At 32.9% G+C, this 15,019-nt stretch overlaps 1 long non-coding RNA gene across 1 annotated transcript; it reads right to left on the bottom strand.

The window, feature by feature from the left end:
* Window positions 1–11,343: 11,343 nt before the first annotated feature.
* LOC127986550 (uncharacterized) lies at window positions 11,344–12,683 on the bottom strand. Its single transcript, XR_008160893.1, has 4 exons — window positions 12,604–12,683; window positions 12,450–12,515; window positions 11,640–11,776; window positions 11,344–11,543 (listed from the first exon to the last, which is right to left on the bottom strand). It is a non-coding gene; the product is annotated as an uncharacterized LOC127986550 (long non-coding RNA).
* Window positions 12,684–15,019: the final 2,336 nt, after the last annotated feature.

The following is a 15,019-nucleotide window of genomic DNA, read 5'->3' on the forward strand; positions in this document are numbered from 1 at the left end:
CTAGTAACAATTATGATTGTAGAGCTCTCTAATTGAATTATAGAGCTCTGCAATTGTATTCTTACTAGTAACAACTGAATTAAAGAGCTCTATAATTCAATTTTTACTAGTAACAATTCCAATTAGAGAGCTCTACAATTCATTTATTACTAGTAAGAATACAATTGCAGAGCTCTGTAATTCAGTTGTTACTAGTAATAATCCAATTGCAGAGCTCTGCAATTCCACTAGAGAGCTCTCTAATTCAATTGTTACTAGTAAAAACTGAATTATAGAGCTCTCTAATTGTAATTGTTACTAGTAAAAACTGAATTAGAGAGCTCTTTAATTCAATTCTTACTAGTAACAATTCCAATTACAGAGCTCTATAATTGTATTATTACTAGTAGAAACTCCTATTCATGAGATGCAAAACAGATTGCAGATATCCCGCCTACAAAAGTGCATTTCAAAATAAAAGCCCTGTAGCGTGGTTCTAAAGTATCCTGAAATATTTTAAAGACTTAGGTAACATTAATCATGTTCACATTAAAGCAAAATTAAGATGATGCCTGAGATGAATATTTACAGTGTTTAGAATTGATATGCAATAATAGAATGATTGTGTTTGTTGTTTAGTAAAATAGAAAACATTAGGCCAAATAGTCTTAAACTTTTTTATAAATTGTGACTCAGGGTTAAATCTAGCCTAAAGTTTTTTTCAAGTTTTTTTTTTTTTTCTTCTTCTTTTTTTCTCCAGGTTGCAATATTGTTTTATATTTTGCCTTCAAATAAGCTTATGCCTGTTGTGGTTGCATGTGTTTGTTGTTAAGTAAAATGAACAAGAGAACACTGAGGAATTCTGACTGTGCATTTAACTCTTTTCTATATATAAATATATATATATTATCGTTAGTCTCATATCATAATTGATAAAAGTTATATTTCAATGTTTTTGGTAAACAAGAAAAAATTTTTTTTTAGAAATCACATTGTTATTTTTTATTGATATTATAACAGTACATTCAACCAGATGTGTGAACAAGTATGCAAAAAGAAAAAGATCCATCATCAATTGCCTAACCAATAAAAGTGACTTAGGCAGAATATGCCATGACTTTCTCTTACATATAAAATGCAAACATAACAAAACTTGTTTTACTCTCCTAAATGTAACCAAGATGTGTAACTTGTGAACCCTAACCAAGTTGTTTCTTATTAATGTCTAACCTTAACCACTGTTTTCCTTTTCTACCCTTAATCAAAGTTCCACTTAGGTGCTGTGCAAACATAACCAAAGTTTTTTTATTCTCCTAAATATAACCAAGATGTATAATTTGTCCTGACGGCAGTAATGGGATGGGACTGTAGGCAGTCCAGAGAGCCATTCTTTCAGGAAGGTCTGGTCAACATCTGATATGGGCACACATGGGCCAGTCTTGTTGATCTCGGGTTTACACGGATCAGTTTTGGATTTTAACCATGATCCGATGGTTCTGGGGGCAAAGCAAAGTGTTGAACAGAAAAGATTCTTACACACAGGTAGTTTACGTCTATCTGCCAGTTGCAGGTAGTATAATAGGGACGTTGTTCTCCAAGATGCAACAACACCTTTCTTCTGTTTTATGGGCACATTTTGGACTAGAGTCTGGATATACAGCTTGTGTGTCTCCCAGAAAGGCATGGACCAGAAATTGTTGAAGATATCTGTTCCATGCTCTTCAGTCAGTTTCTCTGACTTTAAGCAGTGATGTGATGTGTAGGGTGGGCCCATGGTCTTTGGTGGTCTCTCCTGTCCCATTGGATTCTTCTAATTCTCCCCCTTAAGACGCTTCTCCTTTATCAGCTCTCTCGTCCACATATCTGGCCTTGGGCGCCTATGACGTTGAACAGCAGAAGTTTCAAGTACATCTCCTGCATCTCCTTCACTGACAGCTCCTTGAGCTGTGTCTGTATCACTACCATTATCTGGGCTGTCATCTTTCTCAGGTGTATAGTCCTCATTCAAGACAGTGTCGTCGATTTCACTATTTGACGATAAATCAGGATCTGATTCTGCTCTGGAGGCTTTACTGGCCGTTTCCTCTTCTATTTGTTGCCACATGTCTACGCCATTACCTTCTTTCTCAGATCTGCTCTCATCTAAATCCTCCAACTCCACTACATGGGTATCAACTTTATTTCCTGACATTAAAACAGAAAATGGAGTGCTGTTGAGTATTTTAACTCAGTAAATCATGTTAAATTCATAGGTCCACTGAAAAAAAAAAAAAAAAAAAAAAAATCTAAATCTTACCAAATACTTCTTATGTCTAGTCAAAATGTCTAATTTATATAAAAAACAATTTTACTTTTTTTATTTTACTATTTTTACTTTTATTTGCATTTAAAATAAAAAGTAAATGCTTGAAAAATTACTTCACTTTATTTTTTACAGCATCTTTGCATATCTGAACCCTTTCCAGCAGTGACTGTATGATTTTGAGATACATCCTTTCACATTGAGGACATTTGAAGGAACTCAAACCCAAATATTTAAAAAGATTCCAACATTCACTGATGCTTCAGAAGGAAACAAGATGCATTAAGAGCTGGGGGGTAAAAACTTTTGGAATTTGAAGATCAAGGTAAATTGTACTTAATTTGTGTACCGGGAAACATACAAGTATCTTCTGTTGCTTAAGAAGGGCAGAACTAAATGGAAAACAATTATATTTCAACAAAATAAGAAAAATTTGGCCATCTTCATTGTGTTCAAAAGTTTTCACCCCCCAGCTCTTAATGCATCTTGTTTCCTTCTGGAGCATCAGTGAATGTTTGAATCTTTTTAAATAGTTGTGTTTGAGTCCCTCAAATGTCCTTAGTCTGAAAAGATGCATCTCAAAATCATACAGTCACTGCTGGAAAGGGTTCAAATATGCAAAGATACTGGAAAACTGAAGAATCTGCAGGACTTTAAAGATTTTTCTGAAGAACGCTGCTCAGTTTAACTGTTCAGAACAAACAAGGGACTCATGCACAACCATCACAAAACAGAAACACAGCCGAGGATCATCAGGTAACAGAACACAGTACTAAGAACCAAGGGTTCCCAAACTTTTGAGTGGGGTTATTTTAATAATTTCAGCAATTCTTTTGTCTTGTGGACTAAATGTTAATATCTTTTATGCACAATATCTTACTCAGGACAGTACTAAATAAAAAATAACATGCATTTAGTATGATCTCTCTTATTTTTTGAAAATTACTCATATTTTCACAGATTCTGCAAGGGGTGCCCAAACTTTCGATCCCCACTGTAAATGCATAAAAACTATCATATTGTATTATTTGTCTGATGATGTTCAATTATCAATCAATCCATCCATAACCAAGATAATTACTAGATGATTTTCATTATAGTTATTATTACTATCATCATTATCATAGATTTTGGCCTTTATCATAGACTTTGGCCTTTTCAGAACTTTTACTATTATGATCATTATTATTATCAATATCTTTATTATTATTATCATTACTATTACTATCATCATTATCATAGATTTTGGACTTTTATCATAGACCTTTCAGTGTCCCACATTATCACTAAAGAAAAATGAAATGTTGGGTTTAATTAAAAATATTATGTCAACAGGTTCCACACAATTTGTTTAACTAATCTCAACAAACAATAATTTAGTTCATTTTACAAAAGATGTTAAAGTAAACTAAATTTACAAGCCTTAGTAGAATCAACATTACGGTTCAATGTCCATAAAAGTTATAATTAATGATTCCAATTCAGAAACACCGCCCTCTACAATAACGATTTAATAAGACTATAACACCGAATCCATAAATAAGAGTGCTGTCGTTCAATACAGTTCAATACAATTCAACATCGCCTCTCAATTAAAGTTCATCAAACAGACCACAAACACACGGTTTGAAATGCAATGTTACATTTCCAACACCTTATTTGTGTGATTTGTTCTAAATTACATTAGAACAAGTTCATTAACACAACTGTGATCTGTTATTACTCAGGTACCTATCTAATGGTGCTACACTTCTGCAAGAGGGTGACAGAACAACAATTACCCATAATACACTGCAAAATCCTCAGCCAATGAGATTCAAGTCTGTATTGGTTTTATTAATCTGTTACTTTTATGCAACAGTTATGTTGGCTGAACAAATCATTTTTAAGTAAAGCTGACAATACACACTTTTTTGTTGAATGAACTAGACTAAATTAAGTTCACATTGTTAAAGTAAATTGGCAAAAGTGAAAGTACATTTTTTTGAGTGTAGGAAGCACCAGATTGTTTTTAGACAACTTGCACTAAGAGCACTAATATGTCTATAATTTCTTTTATGAATGTGTTATCTGCATTTTCTATTTTTATTTTGTTAGGAGACGTCCTGGGGTTTTTAAAATGGTATTGTGTTTGAATTTAATGTTTTGCCTACAAATCGCAGATATTGCAGACTGCTCAGCCCTGCCTCTCCACCGTGTACTTCGTCCATGTCAGCTGGGGGCGCCAAAATTTCCCGCCTTCCTGTTTATATACCCCAGTTGAATATGCATAAGGCACGATTAGCATAATGATATGTCACCGATTACAGAGCTCTGTAATGCAATTGTTACTAGTAAGAATTGCTATTGTAGAGCTCTGTAATTCAATTTGAACTAGTAAGATTGCAATTACAGAGCTCTCTAATTCTAATTGTTACTAGTAAGAACTGAATTATGGAGCTCTGTAACTTAATTCTTACTAGTAACAATTCAATTAGAGAGCTCTGTAATTTAATTATAGAGCTCTGTAATCAAATTGTTACTAGTAAAAATTGAATTAGAGAGCTCTATAATTAAATTACTACTAGTAAGAATTGCAATTAGAGAGCTCTGCAATTGAATTCTTACTAGTAATAATTTGATTATAGAGCTCTATAAATGAATTACAGAGCTCTCTAATTGAATTGTTACTAGTAACAATTATGATTAGAGAGCTCTGTAATTCAATTGTTACTAGTAACAATTACGATTAGAGAGCTCTCTAATTCAATTGTTACTAGTAACAATTCAATTAGAGAGCTCTGTAATTCAATTAGAGAGCTCTGCAATTACACATATCTTTAATGTGTATTTTTACTAGTAATAAATCAATTGAAGAGCTCTGTAATTCAATTGTTACTAGTAAGAATTCAATTAGAGAGCTCTATAATGGTAATTGTTACTAGTAATAATTCAATTAGAGAGCTCTATAATTGTAATTGTTACTAGTAACAATTCAATTAGAGAGCTCTATAATTGTAATTGTTACTAGTAACAATTCAATTAGAGAGCTCTATAATTGTAATTGTTACTAGTAACAATTGAATTAGAGAGCTCTATAATTGTAATTGTTACTAGTAACAATTCAATTAGAGAGCTCTATAATCCGAATTGTTACTAGTAACAATTGAATTGCAGAGCTCTATAATTAAAAATGAATGGAAGTCAATGGAGACATATGACTAGTAATAAATGAATTGTAGAGCTCTCTAATTGGAATTGTTACTAGTAACAATTGAATTAGAGAGCTCTATAATCATAATTGTTACTAGTAAAAATTCAATTAGAGAGCTCTATAATTGTAATTGTTACTAGTAAGAATTCAATTAGAGAGCTCTATAATTGTAATTGTGACTAGTAAGAATTCAATTAGAGAGCTCTATAATCATAATTGTTACTAGTAACAATTGAATTATAGAGCTCTATAATTGTAATTGTTACTAGTAGAAATTAAATTATAGAGCTCTTTAATTGAATTGTTACTAGTAAAAATATAATTACGACGAGTAACGCTGGGACGTTTTTATGCTGAAAGGGCCTCCCATACTCTAATTGAATTATAGAGCTCTGCAATTGTATTCTTACTAGTAACAACTGAATTAAAGAGCTCTATAATTCAATTTTTACTAGTAACAATTCCAATTAGAGAGCTCTACAATTCATTTATTACTAGTAAGAATACAATTGCAGAGCTCTGTAATTCAGTTGTTACTAGTAATAATCCAATTGCAGAGCTCTACAATTCCACTAGAGAGCTCTCTAATTCAATTGTTACTAGTAAAAACTGAATTATAGAGCTCTCTAATTGTAATTGTTACTAGTAAAAACTGAATTAGAGAGCTCTTTAATTCAATTCTTACTAGTAACAATTCCAATTACAGAGCTCTATAATTGTATTATTACTAGTAGAAACTCCTATTCATGAGATGCAAAACAGATTGCAGATATCCCGCCTACAACAGTGCATTTCAAAATAAAAGCCCTGTAGCGTGGTTCTAAAGTATCCTGAAATATTTTACAGACTTAGGTAACATTAATCATGTTCACATTAAAGCAAAATTAAGATGATGCCTGAGATTAATATTTACAGTGTTTAGAATTGATATGCAATAATAGAATGATTGTGTTTGTTGTTTAGTAAAATAGAAAACATTAGGCCAAATAGTCTTAAACTTTTTTATAAATTGTGACTCGGGGTTAAATCTAGCCTAAAGTTTTTTTCAAGTTTTTTTTTTTTTTCTTCTTCTTTTTTCTCCAGGTTGCAATATTGTTTTATATTTTGCCTTCAAATAAGCTTATGCCTGTTGTGGTTGCATGTGTTTGTTGTTAAGTAAAATGAACAAGAGAACACTGAGGAATTCTGACTGTGCATTTAACTCTTTTGTATATATAAATATATATATTATCGTTAGTCTCATATCATAATTGATAAAAGTTATATTTCAATGTTTTTGGTAAACAAGAAAAAAAATTTTTTTAGAAATCACAATGTTATTTTTTATTGATATTATAACAGTACATTCAACCAGATGTGTGAACAAGTATGCAAAAAGAAAAAGATCCATCATCAATTGCCTAACCAATAAAAGTGACTTAGGCAGAATATGCCATGACTTTCTCTTACATATAAAATGCAAACATAACAAAACTTGTTTTACTCTCCTAAATGTAACCAAGATGTGTAACTTGTGAACCCTAACCAAGTTGTTTCTTATTAATGTCTAACCTTAACCACTGTTTTCCTTTTCTACCCTTAATCAAAGTTCCACTTAGGTGCTGTGCAAACATAACCAAAGTTTTTTTATTCTCCTAAATATAACCAAGATGTGTAATTTGTCCTGACGGCAGTAATGGGATGGGACTGTAGGCAGTCCAGAGTGCCATTTTTTCAGGAAGGTCTGGTCAACATCTGATATGGGCACACATGGGCCAGTCTTGTTGATCTCGGGTTTACACGGATCAGTTTTGGATTTTAACCATGATCCGATGGTTCTGGGGGGCGATGCAAAGTGTTGAACAGAAAAGATTCTTACACACAGGTAGTTTACGTCTATCTGCCAGTTGCAGGTAGTATAATAGGGACGTTGTTCTCCAAGATGCAACAACACCTTTCTTCTGTTTTATGGGCACATTTTGGACTAGAGTCTGGATATACAGCTTGCGTGTCTCCCAGAAAGGCATGGACCAGAAATTGTTGAAGATATCTGTTCCATGCTATTCAGTCAGTTTCTCTGACTTTAAGCAGTGATGTGATGTGCAGGGTGGGCCCATGGTCTTTGGTGGTCTCTCCTGTCCCATTGGATTCTTCTAATTCTCCCCCTTAAGACGCTTCTCCTTTATCAGCTCTCTCGTCCACATATCTGGCCTTGGGCGCCTATGACGTTGAACAGCAGAAGTTTCAAGTACATCTCCTGCATCTCCTTCACTGACAGCTCCTTGAGCTGTGTCTGTATCACTACCATTATCTGGGCTGTCATCTTTCTCAGGTGTATAGTCCTCATCCAAGACAGTGTCATCGATTTCACTATTTGACGATAAATCAGGATCTGATTCTGCTCTGGAGGCTTTACTGGCCGTTTCCTCTTCTATTTGTTGCCCCATGTCTACGCCATTACCTTCTTTCTCAGGTCTGCTCTCATCTAAATCCTCCAACTCCACTACAGTGGTATCAACTTTATTTCCTGACATTAAAATAGAAAATGGAGTGCTGTTGAGTATTTTAACTCAGTAAATCATGTTAAATTCATAGGTCCACTGCAAAAAAAAAAAAAAAAAAAATCTAAATCTTACCAAATACTTCTTATGTCTAGTCAAAATGTCTAATTTATATAAAAAACTATTTTACTTTTTTTATTTTACTATTTTTACTTTTATTTGCATTTCAAATAAAAAGTAAATGCTTGAAAAATTACTTCACTTTATTTTTTACAGCATCTTTGCATATCTGAACCCTTTCCAGCAGTGACTGTATGATTTTGAGATACATCCTTTCACATTGAGGACATTTGAGGGACTCAAACCCAAATATTTAAAAAGATTCCAACATTCACTGATGCTTCAGAAGGAAACAAGATGCATTAAGAGCTGGGGGGTAAAAACTTTTGGAATTTGAAGATCAAGGTAAATTGTACTTAATTTGTGTACCGGGAAACATACAAGTATCTTCTGTTGCTTAAGAAGGGCAGAACTAAATGGAAAACAATTATATTTCAACAAAATAAGAAAAATTTGGCCATCTTCATTGTGTTCAAAAGTTTTCACCCCCCAGCTCTTAATGCATCTTGTTTCCTTCTGGAGCATCAGTGAATGTTTGAATCTTTTTAAATAGTTGTGTTTGAGTCCCTCAAATGTCCTCAGTCTGAAAAGATGCATCTCAAAATCATAAAGTCACTGCTGGAAAGGGTTCAAATATGCAAAGATGCTGGAAAACTGAAGAATCTGCAGGACCTTAAAGATTTTTCTGAAGAACGCTGCTCAGTTTAACTGTTCAGAACAAACAAGGGACTCATGCACAACCATCACAAAACAGAAAGACAGTCGAGGATCATCAGGTAACAGAACACAGTATTAAGAACCAAGGGTTCCCAAACTTTTGAGTGGGGTTATTTTAATAATTTCAGGAATTCTTTTGTCTTGTGGACTAAATGTTAATATCTTTTATGCACAATATCTTACTCAGGACAGTACTAAATAAAAAATAACATGCATTTAGTATGATCTCTCTTATTTTTTGAAAATTACTCATATTTTCACAGATTCTGCAAGGGGTGCCCAAACTTTCGATCCCCACTGTAAAAACATAAAAACTATCATATTGTATTATTTGTCTGATGATGTTCAATTATCAATCAATTCATCCATAACCAAGAGAATTACTAGATGATTTTCATTATCATTATTATTACTATCATCATTATCATAGATTTTGGCCTTTATCATAGACCTTTCAGTGTCCCACATCAAAAAAAAATAAATGTTGGGTTTAATTAAAAATATTATGTCACCAGGCTCAACATAATTTGTTTAACTAATCTCAACAAACAATAATTTAGTTAATTTTACAAAAGATGTTAAAGTAAACTTAAATTAACAAACCTTAGTAGAATCAACAAACAACAATTCAATTCATTGTACATGAAAATTGTGCTTAATGATGACAAAGAAAAATTACTGATTCCACTTCAGAAACACCGCCCCCTGCAATAAGGATTTTGTAAGACTTTAATACTGAATCAGTAAACTACAGTGCAATCACCCAATACAACTCAACACCAACATTGCTTTTTAATTAAGGTTCATCAAACAGACCATAAACATACGTTTGAAATGCAATATTACATTTCAAACAACTTATTTGTGTAATGTGTTCTAAATTATGTTAGAACAAATTCATTGACTCAACTGTGATCTGTTATTACTCAGGTACCTATCTAATGGTGCTACACTTCTGCAAGAGGGTGACAGAACAACAATTACCCATAATACACTGCAAAATCCTCAGCCAATGAGATTCAAGTCTGTATTGGTTTTATTAATCTGTTACTTTTATGCAACAGTTATGTTGACTGAACAAATCATTTTTAAGCTGACAATACACACTTTTTTGTTGAATGAACTAGACTAAATTAAGTTCACATTGTTAAAGTAAATTGGCAAAAGTGAAAGTAAATTTTTTGAGTGTAGGAAGCACCAGATTGTTTTTAGACAACTTGCACTAAGAGCACTAATATGTCTATAATTTCTTTTATGAATGTGTTATCTGCATTTTCTATTTTTATTTTGTTAGGAGACGTCCTGGGGGTTTTTAAATGGTATTGTGTTTGAATTTAATGTTTTTGCTACAAATCGCAGATATTGCAGACTGCTCCAAGTATCCCAGAGTGCAGTCTGGACGATGGGGCGGGGCGACACGTTGGGGCGGAGCGACACGTGTCACCCCGCCCACCTCAGCGGTTATTGGTTTATGATTAAGATGAGCTTATTGGTGTACAGATGAGTTACGATTTTACAGCTTATTGGTATAGAGAATTATGACGCTATTAGCAGGATTGGAATGCGGAAGTAGACACTCAGATGAATAAACTTTTAATATAAGTTAAAAAGTGAATATAAATGTTGTGTTTTTGCATTTATTGTTGCATTTCCACAACATCCCTTATAAATACAAAGTGTTTTGGATTACGACGAACAGAATAAAAATAAATGGTCTACTCCCTCAATGGCTGTAGTGTAGACGCTACCTCGGCATTACTCGCTGGTTTGAAAATGACACGGCAATATTATGCGAAGTATGATTATGTAGATAGTCATGGAGTACCTTGATTTATATATTCAAATTATATATACATACATACATATATATCTATATATATATATATATATATATATATATATATATATATATATATATGTGTGTGTGTGTGTGTGTGTGTGTGTGTGTGTGTGTGTGTGTGTGTGTGTGTAACAAATTGTCACCAGTCTCTGAACGTCACCAATAATATTCTGAACATTCCCTTGGCCCCTACGAAAATTTACCATGGTTCTGCTACAGTAACTATAGTAAAACTATGGTGTTTTTATAATTACAGCTCACAGTAATTAATATGCCAACAAATATTTTTACTACAATACATCCATGGTTAGGAACTATAGGAACTATACAGGTTCTAAAGAACTTGCCCAAAAACACTTGTTACTTTCTGTTATTTGTTTTCTGAACTGCACTACTGAAAACCTCATTAATCCTCACAATCCTGTCACAACTAAATTAAGAATCCATTATGAGCAATGCATAGCAAATGATGTTATCATCAAATATGAGAAACCTTAAAGAATGATAGACTGATGTAAATGACTGAAATCTGTTGTCATGCACGTGTTTTCCATAGCTTTTTTATTAAAACATTATACATTGCAAAGTTTAACTTTAAATGACATCAATTAATACATCAAAACCAGTTGATCTCAGTCCATTCTCTATTTCCCTTCAATGAACTTAACACACAAATGTGTTTCATGCCACAAAAAACTAAAAAAAAAAAATAAAAAAAAAAAAAAAACAGTCCTTGGAACAAAATCCTGTGTAAACAAAAGCCCAGAAGATCACCAAGCCGGCCTCTTCTCTGTACCCTGGTGGGTTAAACTTGAAAAACGCTCTGCACTGCAAGCGTTCCCTGATGCTGTACATCCGTCTGAACTCGTTCCGGTCAGGAGACAGGAGGACAATTCTTCCAGTTGGCCACAACTTATAGTGTAAAGACAAAATACATGAAAGATAATAATAATAATACAAAAAAAGTTTAACAGCCTTCTACTACAAAATTAAACGGGGAAATCTTACTGTCTAGCCAGGCAAACTGTGCCGCTTTCCGAAAAACTTCGGAGCACATCCCTAAACCATCTGCAAACCAGAGTAAGTGTCAAATATGCAGAGTCACCCGCCGACAAAATAACTTCCCTGAGGATTTCCAGTGGAAGCTGTTGAATCAAAAACATACATAGGTTTATTTATACATGTATATAAAAGTTATTAAACATTATATAAACACTGAATACAGACAACCTTGCTTTAAAACTCTCATTAAAAACTCTATAGATTGTTGTCACAACTGCATACTCATTCTTTTATAATAACACTAATAAAATGTTAATATATACAGTACTGTGCAGAAGTATTAGGCATGTTAGTATTTTCACATTGAAAAAAAAACTGTTTTAAGACAATTATTTATATATTTTGCTGTTGTGTGTCAGTAGGATATATTAGTTTACATTTCCACACATTCATTTTGCCATTAATTGTAATAATCCAGTGAGATATATTTGTATGCATGATCCACATGAAGATCTTTTACATTGAATATAAATATTTCTGTCTTATATGGTGAACAAAACCACATTAGATCGCAAACAGAAGTTATTTAAAAAACTTGCTGAAAATGAATTAAGCTGAAATGTTTTTAAATGAATTTGATGCTGATGTTAACTGATAGCTATATATGAAATAATCCACAGTGCTGACCAATATAGTACTTGTACATAATACCAATTTCACATCTGAACAACTATGTAGCTGTAATAACTAAAATACCTCTGCATGTACACACATTTGTAATTATTAGTTCTTAATGAATGTATGTGCACAAATAACCTGCTTTGCTGGACTCTGCCTGAAGACATGGTGAATGGTGAAGTTCCTCCCCTCAGAGGTTGAGCTCTAAAAGAACAAATGTCAAGAGGTAGGTATATTGCTAGATATAGTACAGAGTAATGTTTCATGTAGCAACATTCAAACAGCTACATACATTTGCAGAGTAAAGCTGTCCAGGAGAACAGAACACCACCACCTCCTGATCCTGTCATCCTGAAAAATAATAAGAATAATAGTATACACACAAAAATCATGCATGTCTGTTCAAATAACTTGACAAATGTGATGCCATACCTCTGTAAAATCGAACCTATGAACTAAAGCCATGTACAGAGTGTACTGTTACTATCCACAAAGAACAATAAAATGAGCAATTTATAACAATTATTAACAATAACTATTCAAATTGAACGTACCATGGATAAATAAATGATCGAACATCACGTTTCATATTATAAGATGTTTACACAACCACTTTTACTCATAGACATGATGTCTATGCTTTTACTCACCTCAAGCAATCAACGGAATAGCGTTATTACTCTGCTGCTGTAGTTGCCACCGTTCTGTTTGTTTCAACGCAAACTGCTCCCTGCTGGCTCGGAGGAACATGTCAAAGGCGGGGAAAACAAATATGGGCGGGGCGACACGTGTCGCTCCGCCTCGAAGTGTCGCCCCGCCCCATCGTCCAGACTGCACTCTGGGGTTACTCGACTGCTCAGCCCTGCCTCTCCACCGTGTACTTCGTCCATGTCAGCTGGAGGCGCCAAAGTTTCCCGCCTGCCTGTTTATATACCCCAGTTGAATATGCATAAGGCACGATTAGCATAATGATATGTCGCCGATTACAGAGCTCTGTAATGCAATTGTTACTAGTAAGAATTGCTATTGTAGAGCTCTGTAATTCAATTTGAACTAGTAAGATTGCAATTACAGAGCTCTCTAATTCTAATTGTTACTAGTAAGAACTGAATTATGGAGCTCTGTAACTTAATTCTTACTAGTAACAATTCAATTAGAGAGCTCTGTAATTTAATTACAGAGCTCTATAATCAAATTGTTACTAGTAAAAATTGAATTAGAGAGCTCTATAATTAAATTATTACTAGTAAGAATTGCAATTAGAGAGCTCTGCAATTGAATTCTTACTAGTAATAATTTGATTATAGAGCTCTATAAATGAATTACAGAGCTCTCTAATTGAATTGTTACTAGTAACAATTATGATTAGAGAGCTCTGTAATTCAATTGTTACTAGTAACAATTACGATTAGAGAGCTCTCTAATTCAATTGTTACTAGTAACAATTCAATTAGAGAGCTCTGTAATTCAATTAGAGAGCTCTGCAATTACACATATCTTTAATGTGTATTTTTACTAGTAATAAATCAATTGAAGAGCTCTGTAATTCAATTGTTACTAGTAAGAATTCAATTAGAGAGCTCTATAATGGTAATTGTTACTAGTAATAATTCAATTAGAGAGCTCTATAATTGTAATTGTTACTAGTAAGAATTCAATTAGAGAGCTCTATAATTGTAATTGTTACTAGTAAGAATTCAATTAGAGAGCTCTATAATCGTAATTGTTACTAGTAACAATTGAATTAGAGAGCTCTATAATTGTAATTGTTACTAGTAACAATTCAATTAGAGAGCTCTATAATCCGAATTGTTACTAGTAACAATTGAATTGCAGAGCTCTATAATTAAAAATGAATGGAAGTCAATGGAGACATATGACTAGTAATAAATGAATTGTAGAGCTCTCTAATTGGAATTGTTACTAGTAACAATTGAATTAGAGAGCTCTATAATCATAATTGTTACTAGTAAAAATTCAATTAGAGAGCTCTATAATTGTAATTGTTACTAGTAAGAATTCAATTAGAGAGCTCTATAATTGTAATTGTTACTAGTAAGAATTCAATTAGAGAGCTCTACAATCATAATTGTTACTAGTAAAAATTGAATTATAGAGCTCTATAATTGTAATTGTTACTAGTAGAAATTAAATTATAGAGCTCTTTAATTGAATTGTTACTAGTAAAAATATAATTACGACGAGTAAGGCTGGGACGTTTTTATGCTGAAAGGGCCTCCCATACTACAATCATAATTGTTACTAGTAAAAATTGAATTATAGAGCTCTATAATTGTAATTGTTACTAGTAGACATTAAATTATAGAGCTCTTTAATTGAATTGTTACTAGTAAAAATATAATTACGACGAGTAACGCTGGGACGTTTTTATGCTGAAAGGGCCTATGGGAGTTATAGTTATGAGTTATGAATTATAGAGCTCTGCAATTGTATTCTTACTAGTAACAACTGAATTAAAGAGCTCTATAATTCAATTTTTACTAGTAACAATTCCAATTAGAGAGCTCTACAATTCATTTATTACTAGTAAGAATACAATTGCAGAGCTCTGTAATTCAGTTGTTACTAGTAATAATCCAATTGCAGAGCTCTGCAATTCCACTAGAGAGCTCTCTAATTCAATTGTTACTAGTAAAAACTGAATTATAGAGCTCTCTAATTGTAATTGTTACTAGTAAAAACTGAAT

The sequence above is a fragment of the Carassius gibelio genome, chromosome B21 (genome assembly GCF_023724105.1).
Source record: "Carassius gibelio isolate Cgi1373 ecotype wild population from Czech Republic chromosome B21, carGib1.2-hapl.c, whole genome shotgun sequence".
Taxonomy (NCBI): domain Eukaryota; kingdom Metazoa; phylum Chordata; class Actinopteri; order Cypriniformes; family Cyprinidae; genus Carassius; species Carassius gibelio.